Source organism: Mauremys mutica, chromosome 21 (assembly GCF_020497125.1).
Source record: "Mauremys mutica isolate MM-2020 ecotype Southern chromosome 21, ASM2049712v1, whole genome shotgun sequence".
NCBI lineage: Eukaryota > Metazoa > Chordata > Testudines > Geoemydidae > Mauremys > Mauremys mutica.
In genome coordinates, this window is record NC_059092.1 from 16,845,492 (window position 1) to 16,851,726 (window position 6,235).

Here is a 6,235-nt window from a genome sequence, read left to right on the forward strand (position 1 = left end):
GAGGTCCCTTCCAGTTCTATGAGTCTATGAGAAGGGAAAGTAGATCAGCACATGCAGAAATGGAGGGGTGGAGACAGCTGATGCTGCTTGTAATGGCTGACACATCTTATGCTAACCGGCAGTTCTGGACTATGACCACAAACACTGAGTGGTGGGAAACCATCATTTGCAGATCTGAGATGACCAGCAGTGGGCTCAGAACTTCTGCATGAGAAAACCCACATTCCAGGAGCTGTGTGAGGAGCTTATCCTGGCCCTTCAGTACCAGGACATGCTGATGAGATGGGTCATGGTGTAGAACTGATGAATGAAATTGTTTTTAATTGTTCACTTTATCAATGTAACTTCATAAGTAAAGTTTATGAATGAAACAACATTCACTCATAAAACCGGTTACCCCAATAACTGGCTAATTGACAATTAAGGTGCACCCCTTCCTTGAGCAACCCCTCTTCCTTCTTGGGGCTTTACATCTTTAGAAGTGTGTAGACTGTTGCTCTCCTCCCCCACCGTTCCGTTGTTGCTTAGCCATGTTGTATAGAGTCATTTGCTTTAAGATCCACACTGGGTTTCAGTAGCTCAGCCACTCTTTTGCAGGATCAATTTGTACCCTCGGAAATGTGCTCGCGTTGTTCCTGTCTCCGGATACAAATCTCTGTCTGTGGTACTTGCATGGCTCCCCATTACTGGAGTATCTGAGCATCTTGCTCTCTTTAGTTTATTTTTCCTCTCTCTCCCCCGCCACATGTGTGAGGCATTGCAGAACTATCTTTCCCATTGTACCAATGGTGAACCAAGGCACAGAGAGATGACATGACTCGTTCAAGGTCACCCAGGAAGCCTGTGGCAGACCAGGGACTTGAACAAAGGGCTCCCATGTCCTCGGAGAGGGTCTGAGCCACTGGATTATCTTTCCCTTCAGTAGCTGCATCTCCTACCTGATACCAAGATAACATACCCCTTAGAAACACTGGGACAGTCTGCTGTGCAATCCAGAGCAGTGAAAGGGTGTGTCACCCCTGCCCTGCAAGCTTGGGTCCCTCACAATGCTTTGCTGCTGTAGCTCCTACCTGGGTCAAACAGCGTGCAGGTCACACCCTGCGTGTCTGTATATAGCTGCAGCCCACCAGGCACACATCAGTCATACTCTGGCTTCCATCAAGCCTTGGTTACCACTTGCAGGGTGACTCCAACACACTCCCACTCCCGGATTTCCCCCCCAAAACGTGTGTTCTGCACTGTCCATCCCTCTTCTGGACAGTCCAGATCTATGAGGTCTATTGCCCTCTAAGGGGATCAATATAAAACAGTTTGCTACCAGAAATGGAGTTACCCACATAGTTCAGATTAAAGGCAACCCTGGTCTGTTCTTAATTAAATAATAAAACAAGTTTATTTAACTGCAAAGGGGGAGATTTTAAGTTAGTACAAGCATAAGGCGTTAAAGTCAGAAATGGTTACAAGAGAAATAAAGATAAAATCCTTCCTAGGACTAAAACTTAACAAGCTAGACCTGGGTCAAGATAAAGTTCTCACCACGTGCTCCCAGCAACAGGGCCGACCAAATTTCAGGTCAGGATCTCACCCAAAGTCAAACAGGCTTGTTTCTTTTGTTGTCTTAGGTGAAAGAATGAGAGAGATGGATGTGGAGAGAGAAACTGGGATGTTTTTGTCCGTCACTTTTATAGTTCAGTCACCCTCTGAAATGCATTTTCCTGAGGGTTGTGCCTAGATAAAGTTCATTCCTGCTGTGTGGATGGAGTCCAGCAGTCTGGTGGTGAAAGAGGGTCCATGCTGTTGTTTGCTGTTGTCCGTGCCAATCTGTTTGTTCCTGCCCTTGCTCCTCACCAAAGAATGGCCACTTGACAGGTGATCACCCATCAATTTTGATGGCCACTTGGCTAGATGCATCAGCTTGTCCTTTGTCTTTAAGAAACAGGTTCACTCCCTCCCGAGAATTGTCTAGCAAACACACTTCAGCCATGATTTCAGCTGAAGTCCGTAATTGTATTACACACTTTTCATCATATTATTGGCCAGTGAGTTATTAGTTTTCAGCTGATACCTCATAAGGCATATTCTGTACAAAGATTGTTACAATGGGGTGAAGGGTGTGAACAGCGGGGTGCATTCCGTCACAAATACCCAGGACAGATGCAATGACGAAGAGCAAGCAGTTAGGCCTGGCATTAAGGTTTGTGCCCTCCATTCATTTTGGGCACACCTCTTGCTGCACAAATTATGCAAACACTTTATTCTTTTCCTTGCCTTCCTTCACACAAATACACGTGTCCATTTATCAAAGGGGTTGTCGCTATATTCTCCCTGGTTTTTGCCTTCAGCTGTTGTCCAAATAAAGGGCCTTAAAACTGTACACTATCCTTGCTGGAGATGCGGTGGAGGGAAATGGTAGCCATGGATGTATAATTTACTTTGGGTATTAGTTGAGCCCATAGAACCTGCTAAAGACTTCCCATTTATCTCACGTGAGCCGGTACCTGCAGGGTGGTGGTGGTGGAACGGCCCTTCATTGTTTTGAAAACACATTGTACATTTGGGCTGAAGAAAAGCTAAAGAAAGTAGCTGGTGTTGCCAACAGGTTCCATCTCCCACTGCGTACTTCTAGTTCCCTGAGTTGTCTATCTTCCCCCTCCACCTCTAAATGGCCCTTGGCTGGATTGGAACCAGTGACCTAGAGGTGAACAGCCACCAGCTCCCACCTTCAGTTCAGGAGCGTTTAAAGCAGAGGAAAGATGGCGTAGGTATTAGGGTGCTCACTTAGAAGACCCATGTTCAATTTCTTGTTCCACCACAGACTTCCTGCATGACCTTGGGCAAAGCACTTCCCCACTCTGGGCCTCAGTTCTGATCTGTACAATGAGTATAATTGCCTTGCCCTGCCCCACAAGGCAAATACATTAACGCTGTCCCTAAGACAGCAGTGCCATGCCTGGGTCCTGCTTGTCTGGCATTGTACTGGCTACATTGTGTAGTGTAGTTTCCCTTTGGGTTGTTGATGGCCATATTGGGGGACACTATTCTGTTTGATTATTTTTTTAAAGCAATAAACAAAACATTTAAAACAAACTTCCATTGACCTCAGTGGGCGCAGAAGCAGGTCGAATGTTAGTAATCCTTTTGTTCAGGTGCATCCCAATCATCATTTGTTAATACACTGTCCACAGGAGATGTGATTTGTAGGGCCAGGCAATGGAAGGTACTGAACACCCTCAACTCCTATTGACCTCAGTAGGAGCTGAGCATTCATCAGCTCCCAGGATCTGGCCTCACAACCACTCAGGTTGAAGTTGGTGGGAGTTTTAACACTGATTTCAATGGGACCAGGATCAGTCTTAATTTACCCCAACAGCGATTCAGTCCATTAGAGCATCGAGGAATCCTTGCACTGCAAAGTCAAGGGGGTTAATGTAGTTTGCTAGGCACCCCACCACAGTATACCAGCCCGTCCCAGGCTTTGAGATCAGCCTAGCTAGTTCCAAGGGACTTTCTTTTTGGGTTGTTGCTGTGTCATCCAAGATGTCCCCTGAACTCAGTCCCTCTGTGAAATGTTCCCAGAGCAGGGAGCCAGGTTCCAGATACAAGCAGAGGTGGTGACCTAATGGAAGTTGCCAAGGCTCCATCAAAGCATTCCCAAGCCCCTGCGAGCGCTGAGTCATCAAGGAAGAGAGAAGATCATGAGCAATGGTGAGCAATTCCAAGGACCATGCAGGTCAGAAGGTGGTGACGCTAGAAGCAAACCCAGTAATTACACTGGCAAAGGGACCAGCAGGGATAACTGGTAGGTTTGCTTAGAGGAATGTTTAATAAATAGGACATGACACAACACATGTTACTGTGTTCTGATCATCTCATCCGTGCATCACAAGAAGCCTTATATGGCACCTTAATATTTAGGATCAGAGTTAAGGCTGTCGGGTGGTTGTTCAGGATGAAGGTAAAGCTGCATGGGATGTGGATTGTGGAAAGGAGCTGGAGGTGAGATTGCAAAGGGGAACTGAGTAGCAGCTGTGTTAGTCTGTATCCGCAAAAAGAACAGGAGTACTTGTGGCACCTTAAAGACTAACAAATTTATTTTAGCATGAGCTTTCGTGAGTTACAGCTCACTTCTTCGGATGCATAGAATGGAACACACAGACAGGAGATATTTATACATACAGAGAACATGAAAAGGTGGAAGTATGCATACCAACAGGCAGAGTCTAATCAATTGAGATGAGCTATCATCAGCAGGAGGAAAAAAAACTTTTTGAAGTGATAATTAAGATGGCCCATAGAAGGTGTGAGGAGAACTTAACATAGGGAAATAGATTCAATTAGTGTAATGGCCCAACCATTCCCAGTCTCTGTTTAGGCCACAGTTAATTGTATCTAGTTTGCATATTAATTCGAGTTCAGCAGTTTCTCTTTGGAGTCTTTTTTTGAAGTTTTTTTGTTGCAAAATTGCCACCTTCAAGTCTGTCACTGAGTGGTTAGAGAGGTTGAAGTGTTCTCCCACTGGTTTTTGAATGTTATGATTCCTGATGTCAGATTTGTGTCCATTTATTCTTTTGCGTAGAGACTGTCCGGTTTGGCCAATGTACGTGGCAGAGGGGCATTGCTGGCACATGATGGCATATATCACGTTGGTAGATGTGCAGGTGTACGAGCCCCTGCTGATGATAGCTCATCTCAATTGATTAGACTCTTCCTGTTGGTATGCATACTTCCACCTTTTCATGTTCTCTGTATGTATAAATATCTCCTGTCTGTGTGTTCCATTCTATGCATCCGAAGAAGTGAGCTGTAACTCACGAAAGCTCATGCTAAAATAAATTTGTTAGTCTTTAAGGTGCCACAAGTACTCCTGTTCTTTTTTTCAAAGGGGAACTAGAGCTTATGTGGGGTGGTGTTGAATGACTCAACTGCTCTTTCCTAGCTGCCTGTGGTTTGCATGGGTGGGAAGTACAGGGAAGCAATCTGAGTAGGTTAAAGTTTGGTCTGAGAATTTCCCAGCTTTATAAATGGATGAACATTGATCGTTCTTCATGTGAATGGCCATGAACATGGTTGTGTATTTCTTGGATGGCTCCTATGCCATCCTGAGCCGCATGGTATGTCTTTCTCCCACCATAGAGCCGTTTCTCCTCTACTCCACGGTAACCTCACTGCCCAGCTCCAGAACGTTTGCCCTCCTACATTCTGCATCTAGGCAGTGCTGTAATACACAGTATTCCACGTCCTGCTGTTACATGTCTCAAGTACTTTGAGATGCCCCCATACAAGGTCCCATAAGATAGTGTAGTTGAGGTCTATTCATGAGTTTATTGTTGCTGTAACTAAGGTCAATGCTGAAGGCCACTGGCCGGCCCCTTGGCTTCACAGACAGCTACAAGAACAATAGGTTTGCAGCAGGAAAGGCAAGTCTGAACTCAGGAGAGCCCCGTGAAATCCTATTCTAAAGCTTCCACTCTGTTCTCACAGCAGGAAACAACAAAATATCCTACTTGCCGCACTTCTCTTGCCACTGGACCCCAGCTCAATAGTTGGACTAAGTGAACAGAATGTGGGTTACCATGGCTATAGTGTATCAGCTGAGGGGTAGCAATTATGTCCTCCCACCAGCACTACAAGCAGTAGAGGGAGTGAAAACTGGAAGCTCCACAAAGGAGAGCTTCGTTCTGTTTTATGGTTGCTCTTAGGAATTTGGTACCGAGCAGACAGTCTATCCTACGGCGCTGTGACACCAAATTGTGCCACACTGTACACAGATAGGGCACTACCTTGTAAAAGAGCTGATAGCTGTTCCTAAGCTTGAGTGCACCTGTGAAGCTGGAGGATGTGATGTAGTAGGATATCTAAATATATGGTGACTGACCATTCCTGCCCCTGAGATCACGGTCCAGTGACAGGAGGAAAACTCATCTCCCTCCACTCAGGGCTGTGCACACAATGCTTCCTAGTGCTCAGTTCACTCAAGTCTCACATAAGACTGTTTGCGCCACCACCCCCACAGCCTGGGAATTGCACAGAACTGCTTAGTTTCTGTGACGTAGGAGACCCTCAAAAGAAAAGGGAAGTGTGTTTTGCAGAACAGAGGCAGCTTCCCACCCACCCTGCTGTCTAAATCACACGTTGTAAAGGAGCCACTGAAGGCCACTCTGCTTGTTGTGTGACTTGAGGGTTCAGGATCCTACCGAAATGTTTCTGATTAGTACAAGGTGCCTTAGGACTTTTG